The sequence below is a fragment of the Podarcis gaigeae genome, assembly GCF_964106915.1.
Source record: "Podarcis gaigeae genome assembly, chromosome: 9".
Taxonomy (NCBI): domain Eukaryota; kingdom Metazoa; phylum Chordata; class Lepidosauria; order Squamata; family Lacertidae; genus Podarcis; species Podarcis gaigeae.
This window is the reverse complement of record NC_139685.1, coordinates 30,062,111-30,074,721: the sequence shown is the minus strand read 5'-3', so window position 1 is coordinate 30,074,721 and position 12,611 is coordinate 30,062,111. Positions and strand designations below refer to the sequence as shown.

The 12,611-nt window shown below is 44.5% G+C and overlaps 1 long non-coding RNA gene across 2 annotated transcripts; it reads left to right on the top strand.

Moving 5' to 3' along the window:
• Window positions 1–4,787: 4,787 nt before the first annotated feature.
• LOC310852007 lies at window positions 4,788–10,398 on the top strand. Of its 2 annotated transcripts, XR_014567945.1 has the most exons (4): window positions 4,788–4,978; window positions 7,469–7,550; window positions 7,660–7,725; window positions 10,315–10,398. It is a non-coding gene; the product is annotated as an uncharacterized lncRNA (long non-coding RNA). The 2 variants fall into 2 exon arrangements; XR_014567946.1 differs by lacking the exon at window positions 10,315–10,398 and having other exon boundaries at window positions 7,660–8,784.
• Window positions 10,399–12,611: the final 2,213 nt, after the last annotated feature.

The following is a 12,611-nucleotide window of genomic DNA, read 5'->3' as shown; positions in this document are numbered from 1 at the left end:
CGCTCTATCACCTTGCCCAAGAATGGAAGATTTGAGACTGGGCAATAGTTGGCCATTGTGGCCGCATCTAAAGATGGTTTTTTAAGAAGCGGTTTAATAACCACCTCTTTCAGTGGGTCTGGGAAGGCTCCCTCACGGAGGGAAGCATTCACCACCCCACGAAGCCCATCGCCCAGTCCTTCCCGGCTAGCTTTTATAAGCCAGGATGGGCAAGGATCCAGGAGACAGGTGGTTGGTTTCACTCGTCCAAGCAGCCTGTCCACATCCTCGGAGGTAACAGATTGGAATTGATCCCACTCAATGAAAGCAGTTCCTCTGAATTTAGGGGATCTGTTTCCAATCCAGAGAATATTATTTGTATTATGTTGCTCAGTCTATCTGCTTCCAAATAGGGTCTAGAAAACATTTTGACCTAAGGCTATTGAATCCATACAAAAAGCTTTACAAATATTATTCAAGGTGCAAGGCTCTGATGGGGGGGGGGGTTTGCAGATACCACCAAGAAAAAAGCGTTGAGTTCATCCATTTTAGTCCCAAAGGCAGGCATCTAAGAATTAAAACACATCAGAAGTTTCAAGTTCAGGGGAATGTTTGTCTAAACTGGTGTGTCTTCAAGAGCCGGTGGAATGCCAATACTGATGGGGTTGGCATTTCACAACACTGGTGCCATGTTATCACAAGCCAGTAATCAGGACATAGCAAATCAACTGGGTTCAATTTTTTGGTCTTCATGCCCTTACTGAGCAGTAGAGGGGGGAACAGTTTTCTAGGTTATTTAGGAGTGTGTGTGTGTGTGTGAGTAGCAGAACATTAAAACTGACAGAACCTTTAGCACTGCTGGGATATGTACCCAATAAAGAGCACCACCCAGGCTGTGATATTCTATGCCAGCTGTAGCCTCCAGACCAGCTGCAAGGGAAGCTCCACATGGGATGCTTTACACCAGTAATGTCTTGTTTGGACTATTGTTCGTCCAAATAATTCCTGTGCAAGAAAGGATGCAGTTGGCAAAAGCTGCTGAAGCTGATGCTCTTTGAAGCTGATGTCAGGTGCTCTTTGCCACAGAGGCTACATGGGCCTCAATGGACAACGATGAATCCAAGAAAAGTCCCAAGCTGCATACCTGCTCCATCAGATACAGTTCAACCCCACCTAGAATAGGCAAACTCCCCAATTATCAGGCCTGGGAACCCAATTCTCTTACCCACCATGTCTTTGATTGGCAGGGCTTCAACCTATTGGCCCTCATCCACTCCAGCACTGCAGCCAGCCGCTGGCTCAGCTTTCACCTGGCCTCTTCTGACTCAGATTTAATGTGGAAATAGACCTGGGTGTCATCAGAATACGGTGTGCCCCAAACATCTTGAGGATTGCTCCCAATGGCTTCATGCAAGATAACATTGGGGGCGAAATAGTGCCTTGCAGCACCCTGCCAATACAGCTCCCAATATGTAGTTATAGAATGCCCTAAGTACTGTAGGAGCAGAACCACCGGAAAACATTGCCTCCAACTTCCAACCCACAAGAAGGTAGTCCAGGAGGATACCCCACAACTTTGGGCATCAAAGGCATCAATGGCTACTGAGAGATCCTACAGCAAACTTGAGGAATGAGGTTATCACCCCTCTTTTATTGTCCATTCCAGGTCACCCAACCACTGCCACGGCGTCTTTTCTCTTGGCAGATCAAGATGAGCAGGTGACGACAGAGGTTGCAAGGTTTTTAGCTGGGTCAATTAGAATAAGATCCACTATTTGACTATTGATTCAAAACCCTAAAATATAATTGACTTTTTATTTCTATTATTGTATTTCTATTATTTCTATTATTGTATATCGTATTGTTGTTTTATTGCTATGGCCGATGGCTGACGCAAACAAAGATTCATTCAGATCCTACAGCAGCAAAAGCATCACACACACTTTCTCCAGGGAGATCATCCATCAGGGCAAAGTGAAATGAATACATAATATGTTTCTATAGGCTGAATTAGTTCATTTTTTTTAAAAAAGTTGGTGGTTAGAACACTATTCTGAAAGCGGGGATTTGAACTCCCCTTCTGGGAAGCCTATGGGTTCTTCAGAGATATCTCTTACTCCCCAGGCCACATGGCTGATTGGGTGCTCCAGTTGGAATAACATTTCTTCCTTTCCCGCCTGGCTCTATCTTTGCGGGAGATGATTTTCAGGCTGCCTATGTTTCATCTTGAAGTGTGTCAAAGCCCTGGAATGTGTGGCCGTTGCAGTCCAGTTGCTGCCCTCTTGTCCTCTGCTCCATGGTAGTCTGCACTAAGGAAGTGGTCTCTTTGTAGCTTTGTGGTTGTTCATTGTATTGGTTGCATATGTACAGGATTGCATATGATACAGCATATGTTGATGTCATAAGGGAAGCTGACTCACCCAACTGGTCTCACACATCAGTTGGTGTGTCCCATGCCTGGTACAGTAATAAGGGAGACTTGCTGACATGCAACAACATGACTGGTGGGTAGGAGGAGATATGCTAGGGGTGTCTGTGGGTATTGCTACATTGGCAGAAATTGTGTTGCTTTAGGTCATTGGTAGGCAAACTAAGGCCCGGGGGCCGGATCCAGCCCAATCGCCTTCTAAATCTGACCCGCGGATGGCCCAGGAATCAGGTTGTTTTTACATGGGTAGAATGTGTCCTTTTATTTAAAATGCCTCTCTGGGTTATTTGTGGGGCATAGGAATTTGTTCATCCCCCCAAAAAAAAATACATTCCAGCCCCCCACAAGGTCTGAGAGACAGTGGGTCAGCCCCTGCTGAAAAGGTTTGCTGACCACTGGGTGCTGTTTCAGCATAGGATTGCAACTATATTCGCACTAGTGTGAACCCTAGGATAGTGGCTAGCATCTTAGTTGGACCACTGCTTCGCCTGCCTTTTCAAAAAGAAAATATTTAACAGCAAGGTAAAAGAAAGCATGGTGGTGCTTTACAGTATATTATGCACCCTCGAAATCCTGTAACAAAACCCAGCAGAATCTTATAAGGAACAAAAGACACAGGAAAGTAAAGATTAAGGCATATGTGAAGTGATGAAAGGTTAGAGTTAAAGCTCTAATCATTTTAGGAATGTTGGTTGTACTTTGCATTAACTTTTTAGTACAGTGGTACCTCAGGTTAAGTACTTAATTCGTTCCGGAGGTCTGTACTTAACCTGAAACTGTTCTTAACCTGAAGCACCACTTTAGCTAATGAGGCCTCCTGCTGCCGCTGCGCCACCGCTGCACAATTTCTGTTCTCATCCTGAAGCAAAGTTCTTAAGCTGAAGCACTATTTCTGGGTTAGCAGAGTCTGTAACCTGAAGCGTATGTAACCTGAAGCGTATGTAACCTGAGGTACCACTGTATAGATTCATCAGGTTTCCCCTTCAAAAGTAGGCCACAACATGCTGCAAGTTGCTTCCTCACAAATATCCCATTAAACAAATATAAAATGCTATGTTGTTTAAGAGGGCTACCAATCTAGGAATAAACAGCTCAGCGATCACTCTGAAATCCTGCGTGAATAGTACACTCCTGTCATGGAAGTTAATTTAAGCACTTGGACTCGTATCAGTATTTATGGCGTGTATAAAATGTTGCCCAAGAGTACGTTCAAGCTAATGCCTTCAACAATACAACCTGTATTTTGGAGGGAGGTTTGTAACAAAACAGTGGCCCTGTTTCTGCGCAGTGTATACTTGCCCAGTGCACTCTGTCTGCAAGACACAATTTACCTGGTGAATAAGGAAGGGTTCTTAAGGCAAAATTCATTCTCGTTACAGAGGGAGACATATGAAGCCATGGGTCTGTGGGATCTCTGCATGGCTTTGGGTGTTTTTTTGGGGGGAGGGGGTCTCACTCTGAGGTCCTGGTTAGCCTGTCCCCTGCAGCAGTGCAGCTGCGATTCCTGGTGGTAGGTATTTGTGTCTGGAGACCTGAGGCAGGCACTTTCTGCAGGGTCCTTGGAAGAAAAGTTTCAGCAATATGCATATCCCACTTGGGCATGATCCTTAGCTGTTTGAGCGCATTGCCCTTTCACTCATATTTAGGATTTTACCTGTCTGGTATTGTACAAGGATTTGGTGCAGAACCCTAAGCCCTTTGCAGCTAAGGGGGCAGAAGGGCAGTATTGGGTAGCAGCAGGTGTGGCCCATCCCTTTTCGCCAGCTAAGGCAAAACAAGAACGTTTCACCCAGCACACGCACAATGCCCACCACCTCACTGAATGGGGTTGCTCAGCTGCAGCTTCCAGGTTCTGGTGAAATCTCACAAGAGCCGAAGAGATTTCACAGGACTCTCGCTGGAACCCAGAAGCCACTGCAGCTGTTTCTCTGGTGGGGACACCAGTGGAGGTGACCCTTGGATTCTGCCACCTGATGTGGCTTCCTCATTCTACCTTATGGATGGCCTTGGCTTTGTGTGGCATTCATGAGTGTCTGCAGGGAAGAAGGGGCCGAGTGCTTGCCAGCTCATCCACAAGAGGTTTGGAGTGATCTCTGAAACCACTCCTTTTGTGGCTGCCAGTCTCAGACTCGCCGCACTTTTCTGAAGGAGAGCTTTTCTGGACCAACAGGTAGGTCATGTGAATGCTGCTCATTCTGATCCAATGACGCTACTTTTCCAGAAATTACAAGATTTGGAAAGCTTAGAAAGACAATGATAATGTACATAAAGGAGTGGTGATGCCTTTTTGAGATAGCAGGTATACCCTGATTTTTGAGGAGCAGATGGGAGCAGTGGCCAAGACTAGAAACCAAAAGTAAACCAGCAGAATAGAAATCACAGACCCTCCAAGTGTCCTTATTCTCCAGGGACAGTCCTGGATTTACAAAAGCTGTCTGTGTTTCTGATTTGATCCCAGAATGTCCTGCTTTTCCTTAGGACATCCCTATTTTCATTGGAGAACTGTTGGAGGGTATGGAGTTCTGAGAACTCCCGAGCTAAGAAGATAAGTAACTATACAAGCTTTAGAAGGTAGCCCTGTATAGGGGAGTGTTTAAAACGTTTAATATATTATTATTTATATATATATGTTGGAAGTTGCTCAGAGGGGCTAGGGCAACCCAGTCAGATGACAAGGTATAAATTATAAATGGTTGTTGTTGAATAGGATGTCCCTATTTTGATCAGAGGGTATGCTGACATAGGTAGTGCAAGTCCTTTTCTGATAAAGTTATACACCCACTGTCAGTATGCTTCTCAATACCAGATGCTGGGATTCACAGGTGAGGAGAGTGCCGCTTGCCAGCTTCCCATCGGCATCTGGTTGGCCACTGTGAGAACAAAATGCTGGACTAGATAGGCTTTTGCCCCACTCCAGCAGGCTCTGCTTAAGTCCTTATGATTGCTTCATTTACTTTTGAAATTAATTAAATGTGCAAATGCCAAAACCCATAATACTGTATATCAGCAAAACTACTCAGTCTGGTTTAAATATAATAGATGAGTTGGGGGGAGGGAGATATTTAATACGGTTTTCTTTATAACCATGAAAAATGTATCTTGAAAAATTAACCAGTTTTTCCATCATCCAGCAATGTTTTGATCACTTTTTGGTGGAGAGGTGGGTAAGAGGAATAAAAAAATCACATACCATTATGAACCAACAGCACTGGGAGGGAGAGGAGTACAGAAGGAGGAGAAAGAAGTGTTGCTTCAATGGAGTGGCAAAAAAGGAAGAGGAAATAAATATCAGTGCAAGCCAATACACAATAGGCAAAATGGAGGCTTGTGATCGATGTACTGCGATTATGGTCTCCACAGATCTTTCAAATACAGTGGCACCTCTGGTTATGAACTTACCGGTAATTCATTCCAGAGGTCTGTTCTTAACCTGAAACCGTTCTTAACCTGAGGTACCACTTTAGCTAATGGGGCCTCCCACTGCCACTGGCATGCAATTTCTGTCCTCATCCTGAGGTAAATTTCTTAACCCAAGGTACTACTTCCAGGTTAGTGGAGTCTATAACCCAAAGTGTTTGTAACTTGAGGTGTTTGTAACCCAAGGTACCACTGTACAGTTCAGACTGCAGCCAGTGGGTGGAAATAGGCATGCTTGCAACACTCAGGCTGCCAGAAACAAAATGGTTGTGTTCAGGGGAGGAGCAAACAAGTATACAAAGTGTGACAATCAATACCACCTGCAAAACCTCTCTTGAGCTTCTAACCACCCACCTCAAAATATAGGGGTTTGGTGGTAATAATCTCCCACACCAACACTGCGTAAAATTTGCATTAGACAAGCTGCTGAGCTTGTATAATAACACACACACAGACAAAAATAATCTGGAAGCTCAAAGTCTTTTGTAGTCAGTGCAACAGCAAACAGAACTTCAGTATCAGCAGGCTGACAGGGCCCTTGAAGAGGCTTAGCCTTCAACTCCCCCGTGTGTTTTGCTGCCTAAAGAAGATGAGTTTGGAGACTCTCTGTGGCATAGGACTCTGTAGACGCTGCAGAGGGAGTAGCTGGGAGTTTGAGGTGATGTCAAGTAATATTAAATTTCTGTCAGTTTCATTTGATCTTTGACAGATAGTTCATAAGTAGAAGGCATCACCCGAAGGCACCATCATGCCTGTGCAAAATCCCCCCTTGAAAGAGAACAAATATGTTCTGTTGCGTTAGTAAAATGCAAGGGCAAGGGTGGTCAAAAATGAATTTCTCCTTTTATTGTTTACAAGGAACACACAATCTGTTGTGTTAGTTTGGCTATACCCCACAGAAGCATGAATGGAAAAGCAAAGTTCACTGGGGGAGAAGTCCTCAAGGGTAGAAGTTCTCAAGGGTAGAAAAAGGGAAAACTTGGTAGCATTTGAAGGCTGATGAAAGGAAAACATGAAAGGCTCAGTGGCAGGATTGACGCTGTTAAGAACTTTGTTGTAACTAGGATTATTTGAAGAACTCAAAAGACTGAAGCCAATTGAAATATTCACTAACGGGGTGGGGAGGCAGCCATGTTGGGATGGAGCAAGATGCTACCTTTCAGATTTCTGCCACAGGACAGTGAAAGAATGTTAGGGCTTAAAAGATAAAGCCAAACGAGATATTCTCAAAGTCCAGAAGCGGCAATAAATAAAGCAAGCTCACATGATGATCTGCTGGGCAAACGAAAGAAGGAATAGGGTGATTTCTTTGAGGAAGCACCTTGCAGAAATGTTGCAAATTGAAACACAAAAAAGATCCTTTGAAATACCAGATACAGTATGTATTAGATAATTAATATTGTATCCTTGAGATACTGTATGGCCGTGGGCATCGGGTAATAGAAAATGTCTAATTTATAAGGACAGTGAGAAAATCTTTAAGGAAAAAAGGAAAAAAGAGAATTTCTGATCACAAAGGAAAGATGAACTCTATTGTTTTAAGACTTTACATAAGCGGCACCACAGGAGCATTATGGGAATAAAAGTTTGACTTCCCAGTATTTCTGAGCACACCTTGATCTTCTGAGTGTGGGCTTCTTACAGGGGCTTTTTCTTGTCCTTATCTCCTTTGGCAGTACAAGACTGCAGTGATGCTACTGAAATGTATGTTGAACAAGCCTCTTAGGTAACTTTCTTTACATCGTTCAATAGACAAGCGTGTTTTATGTGAACTGTTTAGAAAAACATTGGCTCTTGCATTACTCTTCAGCCTTAAAAGGAAACTCTTGTTTCAGGCCAAATTGCTGATCCTTGTGACATGACAGCCTGATTCATTCCAACATGTACACTGAAATTAAAAGGTAATAACATAAAATTAACAAGGCCATCTCATAAATATACATTTCCATGCGCCCAGGAATACTGTAGACTGGAAGCATAGAAAATGATAGCTCCCACCACAAAACTATCTACAGTATATTGTGACTCAAGAAAGGACAGGATTGAGAAAGCTTTTTAAGAAAACCACCCTCATAATGAGAATGTTCCACAACGATAAGCTCCACTGTTACTTAAGATATCTTAGGATTTTAAATTGTGTATACTAGGAACTGCTGCTTTGTTTGGATCACTCAATTTTGGAGATGTTTAGAATAGGGGTGTTTAGACATGCATGATGGGGGAACAGGATTTTGCCTGCTTTGCCTCTGCTCCTAACAATGCACATTTTGTCATAATGGTTGGGGGGGGGCTATATGCCCTCTTCTGTACAACTCCTCTAAGTACCGGTAAGTGGGAAGCCCTGGCCAAGCTCACCTAGATGAGTCCTACCTGCAAACATCTTCAGGAGCCCATATGTTTGCTCATTTGCACTAAGCTATGGTTTAGCTTTGAATATTGTGTGTGGCTAGTAGGAACAAAATTCTACTCCTTCCCTTATGCATTTACTGAACATAGAGAGGGGTGTTGTTTAAACACTATTATATGCTATGTGTAGCAAAAGGTGTTAATATGATCTACGGTAATAGCACAGAATAGAAATCCTTAGTTAGTGCTCCCTTAGCCTATAGGTGGCCAACCTAGTCTGGTATTGGCAGTGACAGTTTGTGGCATTCTTGAACAAGGACAGACGGACACACATGGCAGAGAGTGTGGCCGGCCAGCTGGCCTCTCCATGGTGTGCCGCTACCTCCTCCTGACCTCAGTAGACTAAAGACAAAGCCATCACAATGCATATTTATTGTGGCACTCTCTAATGCTTTGAACTTGATGTGCAGCACAGCTGCCAGAGGTCTACTATCACCGAGCCAATGAACAGTGACTCCCAGTATCTTTGCTTTGTCCCGGTTACAACAGGTTTTCATAAAATGGCCGAACTGTATCAATAAACGTGATTTGCATGATATTTATGTTTTAATGCAGAGCTGTAGCGGGGGGGGGGGGGGACCTAGCCAGGTTTTTTTGCCGGGGTGAAGCCTCCAGAGGGGTGCCCTTGAGGCTCCCAGCTTGTGTGTGTGTGTGTGTGTGTGTATGCAAATGGCCGTGAGTGGGTGGATCTTTGGATCTTTGACCTGGGTGAAATAAAGCCTAGTTTTGCCCCTGATCAATGGTAACTTTTGCCAGAGCTGTGGGCAATTATCACACATGGGACTGAGGCAAGGAAAGAAGGGCTACCCTTATGCTATTCATATAATCAGTTATCAGTAATCAATATATTCATATATGCTCACACATAATCAGGGCTTACAGTATTTTTATAATCCATTTTGAATCAAAGGAAAGCTCTTGCCTTAGCTAACTGCAAACTGCTTGGAAGAGCAACTTAGAACCGACCTTTCCCCTAGAAACATCCGCGTACCCTGAACAAAGGGGAAGACATGAATCAGACACACTGGTACAAAATCCCCTCGAATACAGGCTAAATAAATCCACAGAACAGGAAGAGCTAAACCACAAAAACTCCAAAACTCCCTGTCCTGTCAGAACTAGGGGAGAGGTTAGACATCATTGCAGGCAACGGAAAGCAGAAGTAGAACTCTGCGCTTGACCAGGAGCTGCAAGCCTGGCAAGAAGCTCGCTAATTGGTTAATTTTCGCTGGTGATTCGTGACTGTCTCATGATTGTCTCATGATCTGTGATTTGCTGTGATTTGCTCAGGTATAAAGACCTCAGGATTTCTGTCATTCGGGGTCCCAGTTCTTTGGAAGAGATTCCACTGGGTCCTTATTGCTCAGCAATAAAACCTCACCTTCTTTTCTCCAAAGCTGTGTCTGCCTGATCCTTATTCACTCTAAGTGGGTACCGTCTATACTTTCACGTGCTACAGGACAACTGCACAGGCTACAGCAGTGACCAGAGGTGAAAATACTGCTGAGAGGAGTTCAGCAAGAAGAAACGCCATGGTGCACCTGCAACACACAACTGGGCTCCTACATCTGCTCCACCTGCAATAAAACATGTCTCTCCCGTGTCGGTTTCTACAGTGACAGCAGGCGCCGTAACTCGCTAATGGTTTGACTTTACCCCCAAAGGCGTACTCTTGCATCCCCCCCCCCCAAGACAGATAGATGCTAACAATAAGAATTGTGACTCGCACTGAATCCTAGGGATGAGATGAAAAATGACAGTGCTGACCCCAGGAAGAACACAGTTGATACGTTGATAATTAATTTCAAGGCATCACCAGTTAGTATCTGAATCCAGTCTAGGGGTGTTAAGGGTTCGTGTGTCCCCCAAACGAGTCCTCTGTGTAGAAATTCTGACCCAAATGTATCTAAACATGCTGGAATAGAAAAGCTGTTTACATGGACAGCCACAGCACTCTTCCTAATCCCTTTCTTTGAGTACTTCAAATGCTGCATCTCTTTTCCTCCCCCACCCCTTTTAATAAGTGGGCTCAATTTCTTTAAGCATTTCAAGGACATCATAATAACCAGACCTTCTGTGTTCAGTAACAGGTCCACTGGAGTCGCACTTGTTCTGTGAACTGCTTTGCCTCCTGTGGTGCTGCATAATAAATTGCTTTGACAAACTGGGCATTTTTCCATCTGAACATTAATGTTGGTTTTAATGAATCCTTTATTAGTGGAACAAGTTTTGTTTTTTTAATTTCATCTGAAAACAGCCATAAAATTACAGACAAAGGCTGGCGTTTTTGTTTAGAATCAACTTGAGTGGAAGAGATGAATACATGAAGACCTTAACATTGATTTAAAAGTGGGAGATGAGGGACAGAGCTGTTGTCATTTGACAACAGGACATTTTATATTTCTCTCATTTCAAGTGCATAACATTATGTTTGCCTTTTAAAAAACAACAACGGTATATCTCTTGCCTAATGCAGCCAGGGTTCTATGAGAAGAAGTGAAACAATGTCTTGAGTGGCGCACAAAGCAGTCCATCAGGAATTGGAATCCAGTTTTGTTGGCAATTGATTGCCCTTGTAGGATACAATATGTTCCACTTATTCTGTAGCCATTAACGCAAACGAGTTTTGTGCAATATAAGGACATATCAAGGTGGCAGCTGATTGTATTCCCAGTGAACTGAGGCTGCACAAAGCTGAATATGCAGGCAACATCCTTGCACAGGGAGACAAGAAAAGGACCATAGCAAAATAGCATCCCCACTTAAATATTTCTGTGCCTGCTATTTAAAATGCACACACATTTTAAGGTGTGGTTGCTAATGACACATATAGTGTCACATCTAGGTCTTCATCAGGGCCCCTTCTTTGTGTGCCCCACCTGAGGAAAATGCACAAGGTGATCATATGATAAAAGGTGTTCTCAGTTGTGGGCTCCTGTCTGTGGGGTGCTCTCCCCTGTGAGATGCTTCTAGCACTTCATCCGCCCCACTACATGAGAACTGCCTATCCCACAAACAAGAACCGTGTGCCTATCTTCTGGGAAAGTTAGCCAATATATAGGGATGTGTAGTATCCGTGTTAAGATTTTCCTCTGGTCAATTGCCATTTGGATAAATTATCTCATCAGGGCAGGGGTGTTAGAACCAGACATCTGACCCCAGATGGACAACAAACAGCAAAATACATCCTCCCTGTGAAAAAATAGCACACATCTGCCTCAGACTGTGTAGAGGAGCCCCCACCTAGTGGCAGGCGGGGCGAGCTCCCCACGGGGGCTCACACCCTACAGAGGTGGGGCGATCTGCCCAGGGGAGTGATCGACACTGCGGCGATCCGCCTTGGGGGGGATCAGCGCTGTGGCGATCCACCCAGAGGGGATTTTGTCACCCCCCCTTAGATGACACCCAGGGCAGGCCGCCCCCCCCTTCCTATGCCCCTGCCCCCACCCTCCAGCTTTGCCGAACTGCCCTTGGTTACATTAGCTAAAATGGTGGAGCCACTTGCCCAGGTGGGGCCTGTGATTCTGTTCCCAGGGACCCAGGCTCCAGCTCCAGTGAGGGTTGGAGCAACCCGTCACATGCCTTGTCCCCTCGATACCTCTGCAGATGGTCTTTGTGAAAGATTTTAGACCTGTGCCCGGGACCCAACTAGATTTGGTATACCACCTCTCATTTTCCTCTACAGCACTTGTAGAAACCACCTTCTTGACTTTCGGTCTCATCCGCTCAATCTGGACAGTCGAAGCCATTCCCGGGGTGTGGCAACTGCCACATGCTGACAGCCATAAGTGACAGCTGAGTGCAGGGTAGGGACCAAAGTTGGAAGGACTACCCCAGAAGAAGCACAATGTGTCTCTTACCAGAGGTACTACCCTTTTGTTAACACCCCATAAGTGTACACACACAAACACACACACACAAGTACAGTCAGCAACCATTTTGTGTGGGCAGGGGTGCCAACTTGAATAAAATATTGAGGCACGCAGGTGAGCCCTGCCCTGCATAAACCATCACATGATGTGGCACACATACCATTTGAAAGAGAATTCGCCTCAACTTTGTGGGCCCCAGCCCCCTCAAATATTTTATTGGTGGGGCAAAGGGACCAGGAGTTGGCTCCTATGTGCGTGGGGGTTCTGTTCCTGGCCCTGTGAGCATTGGCAGAACATGCATAAGCCCACCCTGTCCCATTATCATTTACCCCTTTCCACCCTCTTCTGGGTCCAAAAGGACCTGCATGTCAGTGGTCATGTGTTAATTATATATATATATCTGTTTAAAGCTGCACTCTACATTGTATGCAATAAAATATACAATGAAATCACATCAGTTAAAATTAACCTTAACAAAAAAAAAAAATCACTTTAAATTGTCTTCACTT